The sequence below is a fragment of the Rhododendron vialii genome, chromosome 13a (assembly GCF_030253575.1).
Source record: "Rhododendron vialii isolate Sample 1 chromosome 13a, ASM3025357v1".
In the NCBI taxonomy this organism is placed as follows: domain Eukaryota; kingdom Viridiplantae; phylum Streptophyta; class Magnoliopsida; order Ericales; family Ericaceae; genus Rhododendron; species Rhododendron vialii.
Window position 1 is genome coordinate 16,920,302 of NC_080569.1, and position 21,876 is coordinate 16,942,177.

Below are 21,876 nucleotides of genomic sequence, written 5' to 3' on the forward strand. Positions count from 1 at the left end.
ACACGTGAACCTCTGGATCCCAGAATTGTAGGGCTGCCCTCAGAAACTCAGGACGGACCCTCACATTGCGAAGGAAACGGAATGCGGCCAGCCTGTGAAACCGGAATGACAGCCAATCTCCAGCAACAAAGGCCGTGAGCCATGGGCTAATCAAGGCAGGAAGATTATTTGCCATTCTGCTCCTCGTGGGACTCTCAAACTGTGGGAGAAATGCCTTTCATTTGCAGAATATTGGTCTCTTTATAGGCAGAATGCATAGAGTGTCGTCCCTTTCCAGTGCAAACATCCATGCCATGTGGAGGCTTGGACGTCCAAAAATCTGAGATGGTCAAATAAAGGTGGCCTGGCACGGCCCAACCATCGCGCGATGGTCTCATTACATCGCGCGAGTGAGGAATATCCACTCCATCGCGCGACATACTCACTCCCTCGCGCGATGGTTCAGCCTGCATTTTGACAGATTGCACCAGCTACTGTCCAATTTTGGTCGCTTCCTATTCCAAGGGTTCTTTTGCAACTTTTATGGTTCCGGCAAGTCACTATGAGCTTATGCAACCATATCCAAGCATCGGATTCAAGATATTGCATTTAACGAGGTTTTCGAGCCCTCAGTGGCCCGTTTCAAGGCCAAATGAGCATTTCGGGAGTTTGAAACTCGATCCGGAGGGTCGTGTCCTTTTCTCTCAGGCCGTACAGGTCATGATGACCTAATATGACTGTACGGAGGTGTCGGTTTCAGTCCGGGACATAATAGAGTCATGTTTTCCCATCTCATGTCCCTTTTGTGTCCTTCGTAAGGTTTTTGGGCAATTTTGCGTTTCGGGAGGTGTTTCTCGAATCCGTCGGCTTTCGTAGGCCATTTTGTATATACATGACCTCACGAAAGTGTTCTTTTTATCCAAGTTAGAATATTCTGGGTTTTGGCTTTTAAATGTCCAATATTCCATTCCCTCGTATCCTCGTATCCTGACCGTATCCTGGGGTACGTTTTCTTTTTTCTCTGAGTTAGTTCTGTCTATACATATGTGTGCGTTTGTGAACAGTCTCGGTGCATTATCAATGCAAGCATGGTATTAGTGGCAAGCGTTTATTTATTCTAAGTTCATTGCAAGAGTAAAATGAACTGAAAATGCAAATTTTATAGCTAATCCATATCTATCCATGTCGAAGTAAAGGAGACTACTGTGCATGCGGCGCTTCGGCCAGTCAAAAGTCATCATGTCAGCTCGGGCACACTCGCCCATCAAGTCAAAAAGGCACACAGGCCCCAAAAACATGTATCATGTATCAACGAAGGCATTCCGGCCTTCCACTTATCTACGCGGGCGCGCAAGCCCAAAAGCAAAAATCAAAGATGTGGAAAGACAAATGAGGCTTCTTAGTAGCCCTCACTCCTCTCCGAACCAATCACCATCTCCGTCGTCGTCGTCGTCGTCGTCGTCTCTCTCTCTAGGATCCTATCTAAAACCAAGATCATCGGCTGAGTCGTCCGAGCCGCTGCTGTCAGGCGCCTCCTCGTCCTCGTCCTCCTCTTCTTCTTCTCCCTCCTCTTCCTCTTCTTCCTCAGAATCCTCGGCCAGGATCAGCCGCTTCTTGCGGACCGGCTCGTCTTACGAGGGCCTTTGGCGCATCTTCAATTGATACCTCTCCTCTGTGCCCGCCACGGCCTCTCGGGCCGCCTCCTCACTCGCGACGGGTGGCTGTACGCCCCGCGTCTGTGGTCTAGTAGTAGGTGGAGGAGCAGGAGTCCTGCTTGCTAGCTTCTTCTGTGGAGGCTCTCTCGCGCTCTTCCTCCTAGGAGCCGCCCGTCCCTGTGTCTGCATTGTAAAATTTTGCACATTTAGTATACATTCTATGCATTATATGTTTGCAAGTAGGTACAATCAATTTCAAAGTTGACGGCAATTATAGTATACTCTGAATCGAGCAAAGCATGCATATGTCAAGTATCGACTGCAGGAATGTATCGTTTCTCTGAAGGATATACCTGAGATCTCTGAGCTGCCGGTGATGGATAGCGCAAGTCCAAAGGCAGGCCACTTGTCGCCCGCCTTATCATGTTCTCTAGTGCAAGCATACGCCAAACGGCCTCGTTCGCCCACTCATTGGGCACCTGCAAGAATAATTTGAATATGAGCAATGGAGCAATGTTTCAAGGTTTTATGGAAGTACAATAATGAAAGCTACAATGTCTTACCGGCACGGTGACGGGCGCTGGCTCGACTCTTGCAGGAACAAGGTGTAGCTCGACCGGATTGCCCTGAGAATCCACCACAGCTATATGCCATGTCAACTCTGGCGGCCCACCTCTCACAGGTCCACTCGGACCCCGCCTCGCGCAACTTTCACCACTGCTCTGCCTCGCAGTGACGGCTCTCCTCTCCTCAGCAGCTCTGCGGGCCTGACTCCGGACCTCCCTGAACTCTCGTACTCTCAATGGCCCCGCCAAACGCTCCTTCTGGTAGACTGCATAGTCCATGCCGGGACGCAGATAGCGTGTCAAGTCGGTGTCAGGCCGCGTGAAGACCTCTAGTTCGGCCAACGTGTACTCCCCTGTGTGTGAGGCCCGTGGTGGAAGCGGTCCGGGCACCTGGAACCCTGCATGGCCAAGTGATTGGCGTGTCACTCGGTCACCCAAGTACCACTGCCAACCAAAAGCCGACTCCAGCAGCACTCTGCTCGCCGTCACGGCCCTGCTCTTGGCCAAGTACTCAGGCTCTGACTCTGCCACTTTCCAAGGATCCCACTCTACCTGCGCAAGCAAGCAATGCAAACATCGGTCAGCGACAGCATTAAAGCAATAAAAGGGACGCATATTTATATTTGATAAAGTCGTGTCATACCTGTGAGGGTCGGAGCTCGTCTAGGTATATCCTGAAGCCGTTCAGGTCGCCTCGCCCTCTTTTCTCTCCCATATTCTTCTTGCTCTAGATATGAGCACGTGGGAGGATCCCCAAGTCCAGGCTCTTTGTCACTGGACGGCACATGTTCAGAACTTCATAGGCCCAGAGCTGCACAGTTATCAAAGTTAAAATCATTAGTACAATGCAGGAATATTTTTGAGCAGTTTATGTATTCAAACAGATAAGTACATAATGGAAAATGTACTTTACTCTATTATGATCATACCTCCCAAATCTGCCAGTAGCCAGCAGTGCTCATCTCAGTCCTCGACTAGTCGCCCATGAAACCATAAGCTGCACCAAGCGCAGCTCCTCCCCAGTCAAAACGTGAGGCCGTCCTCAGATCCCTCAGTGCAGGCAAGTACGATAGGTGGACCTTGCTGCGCCTGTTCGGATACAGGGTGGCACCAAAAAGGTACAAGAGGTACGCCCGGGCCATCTGCTCCGCCTCCTGCTCGGTCGACACCTCCTTTGCAAGGTATCAGGTGAACTGTCCATATCTCGCCATCCCTTCCTCAACCTTGGGCACCTCTCCCAAGAACCACTCCAGGGCCGCCTCGTCCTCCTGAATGCCCGAGTCAAACGGGATGGGGTCGCCTCCAACCCTCAAACCAGTGATCGCTGCAAAGTCCGTGGGCGTCACTGTCATCTCCCCGAGCGGCAGGTGGAAGGTGTTGGTGGTATCCCTCCACCTCTCTGCAAGCGCAACCAAGACCGCGTGGTCATTTCTGGCCCGAGTCAGGGTCTGTATGAACTCCCCAAAACCTGCCATGTCCACCAACTGCCTCACCCTCTCCGGCAAACCCTGGTACAACGCCAAAGAGCTACAGGCGCCCCCGAAACCCCGGATGTCCCTCTGTCTCGCTCGCTCCTGCATTAGACACAGAAACAAGCAACAGGGGATATATCAGCATGTGAGGCTTTCATTCTCAAGTTCTAGGTAATCAATACAACTTGGCAGTAGATGGTTGGTTCAAGTTATTATGTCTCATGCATGGCATTCAACGTGAACTATGGTGTCACTATTTGGATCTACTTCAAAGGATTACACTACGTTCATCGGCACTTAAGCACATGCATTGTATTGAATTTGCAATCACGAAAGGAAATGGAGGAATTTCAGAAATTTACCTCAGCCCAGCTGCTCGAAATGTGGGTATCAGGGTCTCGTAGAACAAGCTCGGGGTCATACTCCGCTTGCCGTGGCCTGTATGCCGCAAGACCCGATGGTACGAACAAATGTGGAACTGGTGGCCTGTACCCCTCTGCTGAAAATGGAGCACGAGTCAAACCCTCTGCCTCTGACACTGCCGTCACTCTGGGTCTCTACCCCCTTGCTCCAACCCGCTCCTCGGCCTCCGCATCTCTCAAAGCCTCCTCCTCAGCGGCCCTCGCCCTCTCGGCCCTCGCCGTGGCCTCTGAAGCGGCTATCACCCGCTCTCGCTCCTCTCGAGCCTCTAACACGGCAGCCCCAATCATGGGATCCTCTTCCAAAAGCCGGGCTAATCTCTCGTCACTCAGGAACTCCGCAAGATCCTGTCTCGTGATCGGCCTGTGGTCCGATGACGTAGCCCCCGGCCGAAACAGTACCTCCTCCTCAGGAACCTCCATGGCCTCCTCCTCCTCCTCGGCCGCCACGCCCTTGCCCTTCGCCGGGTCCCTCGGCGGGGTCTCACTTGGCCCGGTGCCATCACCACTACCGCCGGTATCTCTACCAAAACCACCACCAATCACCACCGAGCCTTCTACTGCCATGCTCGGATCCAACGGCTGAACAACAAGACCCACGACCCCGACCTCCTCCGTCGCGTGACGGTCTGACTGCGTCGCGCGATGATTGCCTTCGCTACCAGTTTCCAGCATGCGGCCCTGTTCGCCATCACCGCCGCCCGCTACCTCTGCACTGGTGTCTACAACAACCCCCATTGCCGGCCGATCCTCTGTTTCGACCACCATTGGCCTTCCCTCGTCCTCCGGACGATCAACTACTTCCCCGCTACCCCGAGTAACGCCGTGATCAGCCATGGATGATGATACGCACGTGGGTTTACTTGGTTTTTGGACAAAATCAAGGGTTGGAGAGGGAGAGTTTGAGAGAGAATAGTGTTGGAGGGAGTTCGAAACTGCTGTGAGCAGTTTTCGAACGTCCCCGTCGATTGTATGGGAGAAAATAGATCCGGGCCGGGTCTGGGCTTTTAACAGACCCAGGCCTGAACAGGTAACCCTCGTGCGACGAAGTGACTATGTCGCGCGATGGTTTGGTTGGGCCTCCAGGCCCAATGCATCTTCTGGACAGGCCCAATCATGCTTATCCACCCTTAAGAGCCCATAGGTTCTCACTTAGGCGCTGCAGCAATTTTGAGGTTTATCGTGAGTTGATGACTTTTAAAATCCAAGGCGCATTTATATTCCCAGCAGTGGTTTGCTCGCGTAAAGTCCGATTCAAATCAGCGACGATCTATCCGTCCAATTATCAATCAGCGACGATCTATCCGTCCGATTATCAATCAGCGACGATCCATCCGTCCGATTATCAATCAGCGACGATCCATCCGTCCGATTATCAATCAGCGACGATCCATCCGTCCAATTTCAATCAGCGACTATCTATCCGTCCCATTTCAATCAGCGACGATCCATCCGTCCGATTATCATTCAGCGACGATCTATCCGTCCAATTTCAATCAGCGACGATCTATCCGTCTGATTATCAATCAGCGACGATCTATCCGTCCAATTTCAATCAGCGACGATCCATCCGTCCAATTTCAATCAGCGACGATCTATCCGTCCGATTATCAATCAGCGACGATCTATCCGTCCAATTTCAATCAGCAACGATCTATCCGTCCAATTTCAATCAGCGACGATCCATCCGTCCAATTTCAATCAGCGACGATCCATTCGTCCGATTATCAATCAGCGACGATCCATCCGTCCGATTATCAATCAACGACGATCTATCCGTCCAAATTCGGATCAGCAATCAATCTGCTCACCGGTCCGTTGGTGCACGGTATTTGTATATACTTGTTTCCACTTTTGGTTTAAATCGGCTTTCGGGTGGATTGGATGGGTGTCTAGAAATCTTTGACGTTACCCGTACCAGCTAATGGTGCTCCACGTGCCGTCAAAGAGGGACTACTGTAGACACCCCGATCGTTTTACTTCGTTCTTCGGTTTCTTGATTCCCCGATGATGAATCAGGTCGAAAACAGTCTCGAGAACTTGGAATGGCTTGAGTTTGGCATGTGAGGAACCCATTATTAGCCCTTAAACCCTTGAATCAGAACCTGGACCTTGGGTTTGAATGTCGCGCGACACACTGGGATCCTCGCGCGATGGTCCATTTGCCAGGTGGTGGTCAAAGTCAAAGCTTTGACCATTGACCCTCGCGGGGTTGGCCGGACCCTCGCGCGATGCTCTCACTATCTCGTGCGATGGTCAACACCTGTCATTTTCACCCGGATTGTGTGGTGGTCAGGGGGCTACAGACCTATGTGACCCCGTTTTCGTCGGCTGAACAACGTTCTGGGGGGCTCCCCTTGCACCACCTCACCCCCCATTCTCCCATCACCTTTGCCACCCCACTTCTCCACCAAGTGATTCTAACCAGCCTTGTTGGCTGGTTACAAGGCCTTGGCTAGCCACCAACTAACTACCCCCCCCCTCCCCCCCTCATGCTTCATTGCAAAGGGTTACCAATTTCTCTCCAAGAAAGAAGAAGGCAAACTCAAGCACAAACATCTCACACCCCACTCACTCCCACATAATCACCCTCCAAATCTCACCATCTCATCATTCAAGCCATCTCCAAGGCACTCAAGCAAAGGTATAATATCTTTCCGCTCACTGTTCGAACCCCTGAGGGGGGCTGGCAGGGTCAAGGCTGGTAATCGATACCAGTTCTGGCCCTAAAGCTAGCAGGGTTTCAAGAGCTGTTACCTGGGAAACCCTCGCGCGATGGTCCCATATACTCGCGCGACACTTCTGTCTGTGTGAGATTGGACCACGTGGGGAAAGGATCCTGGTCTTTAAGTTTATTATTGTGTTCATAGTCTTTTTAAAGTCTTTTAAGGAGCTTTAGCTCGCTGCTTCGCTGTTTTGCATGTTGAAAATCATTGTTTAGCTTAGTTTATAACACCTCTTGGTTTGGAATGCTCTTGGGATGCTCCTGAACGTGTCTCAGAGCCCTAAGTATGCAAAGTAATTCCTGGAAGTCCAGTCTGAACAATCGCGCGCCTGTATCACTCTGTCGCGCGATGGTTCTCTGTCTTCCAGGGACTGCCCTTGCATGAGTAGCTTGGCCTTGGCCTCTGTTTAGACACCCCCACTGTTTAGGGGTCGTGTTTTCATAATATTTCCATCTGTTTGCTGTAATATTGTTTACTTTCAAGTACTTATAAACTGCTTGGTTTGCACCTGGGTGAGCACTGGTCCTTCCAGAGCCCAGAAGGGGGTGAAATTCAAACCATTGGTGAAGTGTCAATACTCGCGCGAGTATATGGTTGTGTCGCGCGACGGTTTGCTTGCATGCAGATGAACTCACGCATGCAAGCTGGCTGTTTGTGCGTGCCAAAATCATACACAGCGCTGCCTTGATGTATGATCGACGTTTTGAACTTCATTCCATTTATTACTTGTCATCTCACTAATCCATGCCGTATCTTATCACATCCTGCAAACATGTTACAGTATTAATCCCCGATTAACTGTTCCCCCGCCCTAATTGGCTAAAAATTGATTAATCAAAACAGAATCGCAAACAAACATTTTCGCAAATGCCTAAGTAGAGACTGATCTCCGGATTGGGCGAGAGGGGTGCCATAAAACCCTTCCCCTCTCGTAACCTGGCTCCCGAACCCAGATATGGTTATGACGGACTGGTTCCTTAAACTTTTTTAAATCAAAAAGCGCGGCAAGTGCTTCTCGAAACACAGTTCCTTGGGTGTCGGACCTTCAAAACCCGAGTGGCGACTCTGTATTTTGCGAGCGCTTGCTTCCCCGCTCGCGCTCCCTCGACCCGGGCCCCACGCGTCTCGAAATCCGGAAATTCTGAAAAAGGGCACGCATGCCCACAATGGGGAAGCCGGCGGTGTGGCTTTTTGCAAAATCGATGGCGAACCCGATTGTAGGGCGGCCAACAGTGAACCTGGAAAAGCCTCTGTTGCAACTGACAGGGAATCTAGCCTGACAAGTCTTTGAACCGGATTCTGAAGATGTTCCCAAGTAGGTTTGGTTCTTCCTTTCGGTACCCTCTTGTTCGATGCAATGGTTCCAAACTAGACAGTAAAGCAATTGAAAGCTCAGTGATGTTCCAGCAGCAGCAGTTAATTGCAAGAAGAATGCAATGTACATGTCATCATCGCCGGTGTCCTCTTAGACTCTACAACTACAGACGAGTGTAGACACCCTATTCTGGATTGTCCAGATTAGTTTACTTAAGGTTTTTGATTCCCCAATGATGATTACGGTCAAGAACACTCCGAGGTCATTAGTGTGTTTTAGCTTTGAGTACCCCGAACCTCATTCAAACCTTTGTCGAGAATTGTCCAAACCCTTCAAGCCAGGACCAAATGGTCTCAGCAAAACCATACTTGCTTACGCCAGTACTGTGCTGGCGTGCGCCGGTCAAAAGTCAGTCAAATATCACTATTCAACCACGTGCTTTAGACTTTTGTGGCCACCCTGACGTAGTCTACAGTCCCCTGATGATTCCCATTGTGCAGCTGGCTCCCCCTCTCTCGTACACCACCTTTCAATCCAAGTCCCATGCATTTAATGCATGGAGGCTCCTCTCCTTAACCTAACCACCCTTTAACCCAACTGATCAGCCCTCTCCTCAGTCCACTCCTGGCTTATAAATACCCCTCTTGCATTTATATGCAAAGGGTTCACAAGGTTAAGATATCATATAGAGCATTCAAGCCCTCTCTTTCCTTGTTCTTGCTTTCTCACTTCTCCCATCAGTTGGAAGAGGAAACCAACACTTCTCCATAAACTCACCACACCATCACACTCATCATCCATCCCTTAAACTTCAAGTTCAAAGCTCAAACCTTCCATCAAACTTCAACATAAAAGGTATACCACCTTTTATTCTGCAACCTGTTATGGACCCTGAGGGGTGTTAGCAGGGTCAAGGCTGGTAATCAATACCAGTCCTGACCCTAAAGCTGGTAGCATTTCAAGGAACGAGTATGGTCATCAATGGCGCACGCCAGTGATAATGAGCCGTACGCTAGTCATGGTAATACGTGCAGTACTGGCGTGGGGATCATTGATCATCCGTCTTTCTGCTTTCTTTTCACTTTATCACCTTTCAGCATGATAAGAACCAGTTTACTGCTTTCTGTATTTTAAGAGCTGTGTAGTTATCATCTGTTATTCCTCTCTCCCTCTCCCATGGAAACCACAAACTCAAGACCACTACTCCGAACATCCATCTAAAATCAACAGTTAAGTTTTCGACCAGAACCTCACATTTATCTACTTCTATTAGGGGTTTTTTTTTAAACTTAAACATTGGGTCTACAATGGAAATTTCAAAAACCTTGAAGGAATCTAGATGGGGGAGGATAATCTATTCATAGATTTTGAATGCCTCACTTCGTGTGAATGTTACTATTTCATTATTTTTCCTTTGTGCTTCTAGAAATTGTGTTGAGTGGTGAAAAGGGCACCCGAGTCCGACCAAATGGGTGGTCGATTTTGACTTGTTGGGTCGGGTTCGCAGATAAGAAAATACAGTCATCAACAAAAAAAATAGAGTGTGAGAGAGAGAGAACCACTATCACACAAAACTCATTACACATATTCATACAAAAATCTGCATATTCCAGTCGCAATCGAATCCCCTAAATCTGAAACCTAGGTTTTCAAACACATCAGTGCATTACTACGTTTCCTATGAATTACTACGTTTCCTATGAAAAGCAAGTAGCATCAAATGAGCTTAAAAGGGAAGGGCCAAGGGGTGGACCTGAGCACATTGACCTTGTCTTCATTCTGCTCGATCACTTCTTCAGCCTCGAGTTTCTGTGTGATCCCTTAAACCTCTTCCATTTCTTTGTCCTCTTGTCCTCGGGTCCGCAGAGATCGGCGCCCCCGCTACAGCCAGGGGGTTGACTGGTGACTGGTGAGTGAAAGAGCGAGATAAGCGGTCGAATCGCCAATGGACTGAGAGAGAGATGGGGGTATGATCGTTTGAGAGAGAGAGGGAGAGAGAGGAAGTGCCGATCGCTTGAGAGAGAATAGGGGTTTCGTGTGTGAGGGGTTTGTGTGTGGGTGTGACCATTGTGGATGTGGCGGTGTGTGAGAGGGAGAAAATAAAGATCACTACTAGGACATATGGCAATACTTGAGAGGCGAAGTTGCTGGCCAGCCTTTTCTTAACGGCACCAAGGATTCTACTGTTAACTCGAGATCCGTTTTCAGGAAATTAGACGTCATTTAGGTAAAAATTATCCTAATCAAAGATTATGGATTACACCTGGCCTAAAGGACATATTTAAAGAGTTTCTCAAGCAATAAGGACATCAAAATATTTTCATACTAGGGGAAGGACACAAAGGGTTTTCCATTTGCCACATCATCACCGGAGAGTTGACCGTTGATCGGCATTGACCTGCTGTGGGTAGCGTGCCCTTTGGAATTTTTGGATTCCAAAATGCAAAGGGCCTGGGTCGAGGGAGCGCGAGCGGGGAAGCAAGCGCTCGCAAAATACAGAGTCGCCACTCGGGTTTGAAGGTCCGACACCCAAGGAACCGTATTTTGAAGCACTTGTCGCGCTGTTTGATTTGAAAAAGTTAAAGAACCGGTCCGTCATAACCATATCTGGGTTCGGGAGCCAGGTTACGAGAGGGGAAGGGTTTTATGGCACCCCTCTCGCCCAATCCGGAGATCGGTCTCTACTTAGGCATTTGCGAAAGATGTTTGTTTGCGATTCGTTTTGATTAATCAATTTTTAGCCAATTAGGGAGGGGGAACAGTTAATCGGGGATTTAAAACTGTAACAGTTTGCAGGATGTGATAGATATGGCGTGGATAGGCGAGATAATAAGTAATAAATGGAATGAAATTCAAAACATCGATCAAACATCAAGACAGCTATGTGTATGACTTTGGCACGAACAAACGGCCAGCTTGCATGCGTGAATCCATCTGCATGCAAGCAAACCATCGCGTGACAAAACCATACACTCGCGCGAGTGTTGATGCCTCACCAGTGGTTTGAATTTTACCCCCTTCTGGGCTCTGGAAGGACCAGTGCTCACCCAGGTGCAAACCAAGCAGTTTATAAGTACTTGAAAGTAAACAATATTACAACAGACAGATGGAAATATTATGGAAACATGACCCCTAAACAATGGGGGTGACTAAACAGAGGCCAAGGTCAAGCTGCTCATGCAAGGGCAGTCCCTGGAAAACAGAGAACCATCGTGCGAGGGAGTGAGACACGCGCGCGATTGTTCTAACTGGACTTCTAGGAATTGCTTTGCATGCTTAGGGCTCTGAGACATCTTCCAAAGCATCCCAAGAGCATTCCGAACCAAGTGAAGTTGTAAACTAAGCTAAACTATGATTTTTAACATGCAAAGCAGTGAGCTAATACTTTTAAAAAACTTGAAAGTGACTATGAACACGACAAGAAACTTAAAGACCAGCATCCCTTCCCCACGTGGTCCAATCTCGTGCAGACAGAACCGTCGCGAGAGTGAGCGGGACCATCGCGCGAGGGAGAGCTTGGCAACGGCTCTTGAAACCTTGCTAGCTATAGGGCCATAACTGGTATAGATTACCAGCCTTGACCCTGCCAGCCCCCCTCAGGGGTTCGAACAGTGAGCAGAAAGGTATTATACCTTGGCTTAAATGCCTTGAAAATGACTTGAATGAGGTGGTGTGGCTTGGATTGTGATTATGTGGGAATGGATACAGTATGGGATGCTTATGCTTGTATTTGCTTCTTCTTCCTTGGGAATTTTTGGTAACCCCTTGAAATGAAGCATGGGGGGGGGGTGGTTCTTATAGAAGGAGGAGTTGGTTGGTGGCTAGACAAGGCCATGCAACCAGCCAACAAGGCTGGTCACAATTGCTTGGTGGAGAAGTGGGGTGGCAAAGGTGATGGGAGAATGGGGTAGAGGTGGTGCAAGGGGAGCCCCCCAGAACGCTGTTCAGTCGACGAAACGGGGTCACATAGGCCTGTAGCCCCCTGATCACCATGCAATCCGGGTGAAAATGATAGGTGTTGACCATCGCGCGAGACAGTGAGTCCATCGCGCGAGTGTCAAGCTAAACCCCGCGAGGGTCAATAGTAAAAACTTTAACTTTGACTTTGACTACCACTTGGCAAGCAAAGCATCGCGCGAGGGTTCCAGTGCATCACGCGACTGTAAAACCTGAGGTCCAAGTTTGGATTCAAGGGTTTTCAGGGCTAAGGATGGGTTCCACACACGCCAAACTCAAGCCATTCCATGCTCTCAAGACTGTTTTCGACCTGATTCATCATCGGGGAAACAAGAAACCGAAAAACGAGGTAAAACGATCGGGAAATCAGATTGGGGTGTCTACAGTAGTCCCTCTTTGACGGCACGCGGAGCACCATTGGCTAGTACGGGTAACGTCAAAGATTTCTAGACACCCATTTAATTTACCCAAAAGCCGATTCAAACGAGAAATGCAAGCAAGTATATACAAATACCGTGCACCAATGGATCGGTGAGCAGATTGATTGCTGATCCGAATTTGGACGGATAGATCGTCACTGATTTGAAAATTGGACGGATGGATAGTCGCTGATTTGAAACTGGACGGATGGATCGTCGCTGATTTGAAATTGGATGGATGGATCATCGCTGATTTGAAATTGGACGGATGGATCGTCGCTGATTGATAATTGGACGGATAGATCATCGCTGATTTGATAATCGGACGGATAGATCGTCGCTGATTGATAATTGGATTGATAGATCATCGTGTGGGCAGCGTGCCCTTCGGAATTTCCGGATTCCGAAAACACAAGGGCCCAGATCGAGGGAGCGCGAGCGGGGAAGCAAGCGCTCGCAAAATACAGAGTCGCCACTCGGGTTTTGAAGGTCCGACACCCAAGGAACCGTGTTTCGAAGCACTTGTCGCGCTGTTTGATTTGAAAAAGTTAAGGAACCAGTCTGTCATAACCATATCTGGGTTCGGGAGCCAGGTTACGAGAGGGGAAGGGTTTTATGGCACCCCTCTCGCCCAATCCGGAGATCGGTCTCTACTTAGGCATTTGCGAAAATGTTTGTTTGCGATTCTGCTTGATTAATCAATTTTTAGCCAATTAGGGCGGGGGAACAGTTAATCGGGGATTAAAATTGTAACAGTTTGCAGGATGTGATAAGATATGGCATGGATTAGTGAGATGACACATAATAAATGGAATAAAGTTCAAAACATCGATCATACATCAAAGCAGTGCTGTGTATGATTTTGGCACGAACAAACAGCCAGCTTGCATGCGTGAATCCATCTACATGCAAGCCAACCATCGCGCGCCACTCCCATACACTCGCGCGAGTGTTGATGTTCCACCAATGTTTTGGATTTTATCCCCTTCTGGGCTCTGGAAGGACCAGTGCTCACCCAGGTGCAAACCAAGCAGTTTATAAGTACTTGAAAGTAAACAATATTACAGCAAGCAGATGGAAATATTATGAAAACACGACCCCTAAACAGTGGGGGTATCTAAACAGAGGCCAAGGCCAGACTGCTCATGCAAGGGCAGTCCCTGGAAAACCCACAACCATCGCGCGACAGAGTGATACAGGCGCGCGATTGTTCAAACTGGACTTCCAGGAATTGCTTTACATACTCGGGGCTCTGAGACATGTTCAAGAGCATCCCAAGAGCATTCCAAACCAAGAGGAGTTATAAACTAAGCTAAACAATGATTTTTAACATGCAAAAGCAGTGAACTAATACTTTTTAAAAGACTTTAAAACGACTATGAACACAACAATAAACTTAAAGACCAGCATCCCTTCCCCACGTGGTCCAATCTCACGCAGACCAAACTGTCGCGCGAGTGTATGGGACCATCACGCGAGGGTGTTCCTGGTAACGGCTCTTGAAACCTTGCTAGCTTTAGGGCCAGAACTGGTATCGATTACCAGCCTTGACCCTGCCAGCCCCCCTCAGGGGTTCGAACAGTGAGCAGAAAGATATTATACCTTTGCTTGAGTGTCTTGGAGATGGCTTGAATGAGGTGGTGAGGTGGAAGATGATTATGTGGGAGTGAATGTGGTATGGGATATTTGTGCTTGAGCTTGCCTTCTTCTTTCTTGGAGAGAATTTTGTAACCCTTTGCAATGAAGCATGGGGGGGGGGGGGGGGGGTATTTATAGAAGAAAGGGTTGGTTGGTGGCTAGCCAAGGCCTTGTAACCAGCCAACAAAGCTGGTTAGAATCACTTGGTGGAGAAGTGGGGTGGCAAAGGTGATGGGAGAATGGGGGGTGAGGTGGTGCAAGGGGAGCCCCCCAGAACGCTGTTCAGCTGACGAAAACGGGGTCACATAGGCCTGTAGCCCCCTGACCACCACGCAATCCGGGTGAAAACGACAGGTGTTGACCATCGCGCGAGATAATGAGATCATCGAGCGAGGGTCCAGCCAACCCCGCGAGGGTCAACAGTCAAAGCTTTGACTTTGACCACCACCTGGCAAATGGACCATCGTGCGAGGATCCCAGTGTGTCGCGTGACATTAAAACGCAAGGTCCAGGTTCTGATTCAAGGGTTTTAGGGCTAAGGATGGGTTCCTCACATGCCAAACTCAAGCTATTCCAAGTTCTCGAGACTGTTTTCGACCTGATTCATCATCGGGGAATCAAAAACCGTAAGTAAACTAATCTGGAAGCCCAGATTGGGGTGTCTACAGTAGCCCCCCTTTGACGGCACTTGAAGCACCATTGACTTGTTACAAGTAACGTCAAAGGTTTCTAGACACCCCTCAAGGCAATCCAGAGCAAAGCATACTAGCAAAGTAGACAAGTAAACTTAAGGAACCTGATTGGTGGAATGGACTGGCTGTCCATTGCCGGGGATGGAAGTGGAAGTGGACGAGCGAATCGCCGCTTGTTGATCAAATTTGGACAGGACAGGCTGTCGTTGCAGATTTGGACGGGACAGGCCGTCGTTGCTGGGGATCAAGCTATCCTCGGCACAAAGTATTCCAACACACACGGGTAGGTCGTGTCAGGCAGGTTGAATTCCATCTGTAGGGAATCAGTGCCAATCTCCTTATCAAAGACCATCCGAGACAGAGCAATAAGCCTGCTGGAAGATGCACTTGCGGCTAGACTGAGGGTGATTGTCGTTCGGGACAGGCCAAAATGGACTCTCCTGGGGAACAATCAGTTGCGGATGAACGGACCATCGAATGATGTTCTGGTCGTTGTTTGTAGATTTGACAGGACCGGCTGTCGTGAAGGCGGACGAAGAGATCAATGTGCCGAATGATCAGATCGTTGAGGAACTTTGACAGGAGACGGGCTGATCAATGTACCGAAAGATCAAGCCGTTGGGGGATTTGACAGGACTAGCTGTCGTGAATGCGGACGGAGAGATCAATGTGCCGAATGATCAAACCGTTGGGGGATTTGACAGGAAGGATCATCAGTATAAATGATCGAATCGTTGAAGTTTGGATGGGAGGATCATCAGTATAAATGATCGAACCGTTGCAGACAGGATTGAAGGATCATCAGTATAAATGATCGAACCGTTGAAGTCTGGATGGGAGGATCATCAGTATAAATGATCGAACCGTTGCAGACAGGATGGAAGGATCATCAGTATAAATGATCGAACCGTTGAAGTCAGGATGGGAGGATCATCAGTATAAATGATCGAACCGTTGCAGACAGGATGGAAGGATCATCAGTATAAATGATCGAACCGTTGAAGTCTGGATGGGAGGATCATCAGTATAAATGATCGAACCGTTGAAGTCTGGATGGGAGGATCATCAGTATAAATGATCGAACCGTTGCAAACAGGATGGAAGGATAATCAGTATAAATGATCGAACCGTTGAAGTCTGGATGGAAGAATCATCAGTATAAATGATCAAACCGTTGCAGACAGGATGGAAGGATCATCAGTATAAATGATCGAACCGTTGAAGGCATTTGACATGAGACGGGCCAATCAGTGTGCAGAATGATCAAGCCGTTGATTTGGTGGAGATAGACGATATGACTGACCGTCATGGATGATATGGCTGACCATTGTTGAATGACTGATATGGCTGACCGTCATTGATGATATGGCTAACCATCGTTGAATTGGAATGGGCAGATCAATGTGCAGAATGATCGAGCCGTTGTGAAATGGACAGGACCGGCTGTCGTTGATTTGAGACGGGCGGATCAGTGTGCAGAATGATCGAGCCGTTGAGAAATGGATAGGACCGGCTGTCGTTGATTTGAGACGGACAGATCAGTGTGCAGAATGATCGAGCCATTGAGAAATGGATAGGACAGGCTGTCGTTGATTGGAGACGGGTAGATCAGTGTGCAGAATGATCGAGCCGTTGTGAAATGGACAGGACCGGCTGTCATTGATTTGAGACGGGCAGATCAGTGTGCAGAATGATCGAGCCGTTGAGATTTGGACAGGACCGGCTGTTGTTGATTGGAGACGGGTAGATCAGTGTGCAGAATGATCGAACCGTTGAATTGGATTGAATTCTGATTCCCCAAAGTGCATTCTAAGTGCCAACAGAGCAGGACAGCGAGGTTGTGTGCTTGATGGTTATCATGGCAAATGAGACAAGGAAAGTGGCGTGTGGCATTCCCCCATACTTCCCCCATACTTGCACTAACCCACAGAAGTGATTCCGTCATAGAATTTTCCTGCTTTAAACATTTGATATACAATATGCAAAGATGCATACTAAGAAAATGCATAAATTGAAAATGTAGATGCAAGCTAAGGGCGGCTCCTACGAGGACAATGACACCTAAGGACTACCACTGAGCCCCATTACTGTACTGTCTGTTACTTCTGAGATGCGCACCCAGATTGATAAACGCTGAACGAGCTGGCGTGCCCCAGTTGACGGAATTGGGCTTGCGTGCCTTTTCTTCGATGCTTGGGCAGACGTGCCCCAGAGATGCTTTGCTTGGCATTGGGCTAACGCGCTCTTGCTGCTTCAAGAGATTTCGCTGCTTGCGGATTACTGATACTAGGGTAGCAATGTAACAATTGCGTTTTCCAGTTTATTGACACTTTTTTACAAGTGTTGAAGAGAATGCAAAAACTAACAACTAATATCTAATTTACAATGACAAGTGATTTGAATCGACACACAGATGTGCGCACATAAACAGACTCGCCTAGCTCGAATGAAAAGGGAAAAAGAGCCCCAGGGTATAACGCAAACCCTTAGACACACGAAACATAATGAAATTTTTGGGTATTAATAAGCCAAAAACTCACAACATTCCTTAGACAGGTGAAACTGACACTTGCGAAAGACGCAAAAAGGCACAAAGACCTGTACAAACAAAATCGAGAAAAGCATCTCGAAACGATAATTGATTGAAAATCTTGAAAAATGTCGCAAAAACGGACATAAGACGCAGATAATGACTCGTATAGGCCCGGACTGAAACCGACACCCCTGTGCAGTCACATTAAGTCCATATGACTTGCATGGTATGACAAGACTTGGCAAAAGCCCCTGGAATGACATTCGAGGGTAGTAGCTAACTGCTACTGTCTGTTGCAAGAAGCGTGAGCAGGTTTGAGACCAACGCGCATCACTTCGAACAAACGCGCTGCAGTTGCTTATACCAGACTTCGCTGAACTTAGAATAAATTGTGAGCCAGTTAAGGCCTCTAGCATTTCGTTTTGTTTTTGATGCTTCAAATATTTTAAGACTTATGCTCAGCCTGTAAATTGAAGAAGCAGTTTCTAATAAAATTGAAAGACAAAAGGTTTTTCCCCTTTCAGACGCCTCCCATGCAGCTTGACCTTCGATGCTCTTCGACCTTTGATGTGTACCAAACGTCAACCATGGATCCAATTGATAGATTGTGACCGAGTCTCAATGAGAAACTGCCTACGTATCCCAAGCTAGGGAATCAGGTCAAAACGTAGTTCAGGCTAAGGTTCACTCGAGTATTTTACCTCACCTTTTACGCTCTAACTTTTGCCTAGAACCGCCCATTCGGGTTTTCGGTCTAGCGAGCTTTTGAATATTGCCTATTCATTTTTGCCTAAACCACCTTCAAAGGTTTTGGTCTAGCAGGCTGCTCTAACTTTTGCTTGGAACTGCCCACCCTTGGGGTTTTCAGCCCAACGAGCTTCTCTCAGGGAAAAGTTGCTTTTGAATTGATCCAGGTTGACCAAGGTATTGAATTTGTTGCCGTCGAGGTCAAAGACCTTTGGCTGTAGCCCCAGATAATATGGCTTTGATGACGCAGAGTCAAAAGTGCTTCGGTTGACATGCCTTGCTCCGGGCCATTTTGTGCACTTTCTCACTTGTACTTGGCGGAATGCCACTGTTGTTGCCTTTGATCATGATGCGAGGCCCAGAGCCTTCTAAGCTTCTGCTTTTTGGATTGGCACCCGATAGCAGGGGATTTGATGCTTTTTTTATCTCAGGACCAATGCAAGGCATGTCTTAATGAGACAACACCAAAACGTCGATGCTTGTCTGACCGGGCGCAATGCTCCTTTAGGGGCAGTGCTTGGACCAACTTTGAACCATTTGGAGGTCTACCTCATCTTTCAAGTTTATTGAGAACTACAATTTCAATTAATAGGCTGAGCATGCCTTTCGTCTTCCCTTTCGGCGAGGGAACACATTTCCTTGGGAATGATCCCATTGAAATCTATCCCTTCGTCCTCTGGGTCGACACAGTTTATTCACAAGCCGGCAAAGTGCTTAGAAGCAAGATAATGCATATAATAAAGAAAGCCCCTCGAGGTTGCCAAGTATAGCAGACTCAAAACTTGAAACAAAAGCTACGATGTGGAGGGCCAAGAGGCACAACCTCCGACTCAGAGCTAGATTTAGACAACTTGATAGATACTGTGTCAGACTCAGACAAAAGCCAATGCAAACTAGATGCGGTTTGAAAATGCAACTTTTAAAAAGCTACCCATAGCTTCCACAAAAAGAGGTAGGATCCAGCGGGTGTCAGGCCCAAGCAACAGCACTTCGGCTTCCTCAGCTTCTTTGACCAAACCTACTCGGTGTTTCCATGAACAATGGACCTCAACCGGCCAGTCCGCTCCTTTGTAAGCTCCTCGTTACTGTCAATCCAGGCGTTGGCAGTGAAGACCTCAATTGCCCAACCTACAGGCATCATGTTAATCTCCGATTCGAACGGGATGGATACGATTGGTTTGGGTTGGCTCTCTGGGACGATATAGTGGCTAGGGTTGAATATGGTGGAGCTCGGGTTGATTTGAGTAGAGGTGATAGATATCTGACCAACCAGAGGGTTAGAGTTGTGTTGAGGCAAGGAGTTGGAAATGACGTTAGGCTTTGGTGGAACTTGAACCGTGCCATTGTCAATGAGATCTTGAATCTCATGTCGAAGACGATAGCATGCGTCAGTGGGATGGCCAGGCGTTTAGTGGAAGGCACAGAAGAGGTGAGGTTTGTAACCAGAAGGTAGAACCTTTGGCGGGGAAGTTGGGGTCAAGGGTTTGAGATGCCCAGACTTGACGAGTTTTTCCATCACTACGGATAGAGGTGCCTCGAAGGCAGAGAAATTCCGAGGCTGGGTTCGAGCCCGGTAGCTTTGGGCATTTTGAACTTGATTGATATCGGCTGTTGATGGTGGTGGGGTTGTGACGATACCACAATCAACGAGATCTTGAACGGCATGTCGAAGCCGGAAGCAAGCATTGGTAGGATGGCCAGGCATCTGATGGTAGGCACAAAAGAGGTTATACTTGAAGTTGGGTGATGGATTTTTGGGTAGAGGAGTTGGATTGAGGGGCTTGATGGAACCAGCATCGAGGAGCTTCTCATAAATTGAGGCCAAAGGTGTAGAGAAGTGTGAGAAAGTCCTTGGTGGGTTTCGGCGAATGAACGCAGAATCCAAAACGGAACCCTTGTTTGCTTCGCAGTTGCAACACATTGCCTCATCAATAAGATGCATTCTTTTGCCTTCGAGGCTAAATTCATCACTAAGTATGTCCTCCCCTTTGGCAATGGCTTCGACAAAGGAATCAACATCCTCCTTCGAGTGAGTCTTAGCCTCATGGAATTCAACCAGGTCGTTGAACATGTCTCCTGAGCATAGTTTGATTCCGACCGTTGGAGAGTGGTAGGCTTGAGGAGGTTCTTTGACTAGCCCCATATCTGGCTGCGGGGCTGTGGAGGTAACGAGGCCAACGAGTCCCTGGACCATAATCATCTGTTTGTCCATCTTGTGACCCAATTCTTCTACAGCCTTCTTGAGCTCAGCCAGCTCCATTTGTACTGCCATTCTAAATTGATGAACGAGGCAGGTGATATGACCTTGGAAGCAAAGGTGCAACAGCTCCGGCAGATATTCCCAAGCAGGTTTGGCTCTTCTTTTCGGTACTCTCTGACGATGCAATGGCCTGAAGCTTTGGTTGGCAAAGTAAGACAAAAGCTCAGTGGTGTTCCTACAGCAAAATGCAATGTACACGTCGTTGTCGGTGTCAATCGTAGACTCTAGAACTAGAGACAAGTCTGTCTCATAATGTTCGGATGCTGCTAGAATCCTCGGAATTCTTTTTGAGGGTGTATCTTTTGAATAGATCAAACTGATCCTAAGAGATGTCAAAACAGACTAAGTCTTCGACTAGTCCCATTTGAAGATTCGACTTTGAATTAGAAACAACTCGGTATTGACGGCGTGACACCTTAACCGGGGTGGCGTGAGCAACGCTGTGCTTTAGCCGGGGTGGTTGTAAGTGACAAGGCACTTGTAACCTGAATGATATCAATGTCACGACATCAATACTTTGTGGTTCCTTATTGTCGGCCGAATCCTTAATTGGGCATGAGCCAAGGACTTAATAAGGTTTGATTTCTCAAAGTCTCGCTGATCTAAGGACTTTGAAAAATTAACAACGTGCACCATCGAGATACCCAACTCTTCATCGGGTCTAGTAGCGTCCTAATAAGCATAAGACAGACTCGAAAGAGAGAGACAACCTAGAAGCCGCCCTAAACATGCTCCTACGCAAAACAAAATGTAGGTATGTACAGTTCTAGAGACGAGTTTACCTCACGAGTTTCAGACGTTGCTGGAACCCTCAGAATTCTTTTCGGTGATGTGTCCCTGAGTAGATCGATAGATCCTAAAAGATGTCAAAATAGACTAAATCTTCGACTAGTCCCATTTAAAGGTTCAACTTTGAATTTGGAACAACTCGGTAGTGATGACATGGCACCTTAACCTTGAACACGGCGGTGTATAGTGACTTCGCACTTCAACCTGGGCAGTACCAGTGACATGGCATCACTACTTTTATTGTTCCATATTTTCGGTTGAATCTTCAATCGGGAATGAGCCAAGGATGTAGTAAATTTTGATTTCTCAAAGTCTCATTGAACTAAGGACTTTGCGATTGATAACGAACATTCAACAGAATGATCGACTCCTCATCGGGTCCAACAACGTCTTAGACAGCGTAAGACAAACTCGAAAGAAAGAACCACCTTAAGCATGCTCCTATGCAAAATAGTGCATGTACAATGCATGCGATAGGGAAAGCAGTAACACGTAGACAGTATATGGGGTTAGATGCAAATAGATCTTAACCTGTAGGTGCCTGTCCTAGTTTGGAGAGTTCTAATGCTTTGTATATGCAAAGGCTGGTTTTGGTTTGTAACGGGTTCCTCGGACTAGAGCCAAGATATACCTCCCGCTGCCCGCGTAATCGCAGAGCAACAGTCAAACGGTAGAATGACTCATCATCGTCGAAGGTTGTTGGTCATTC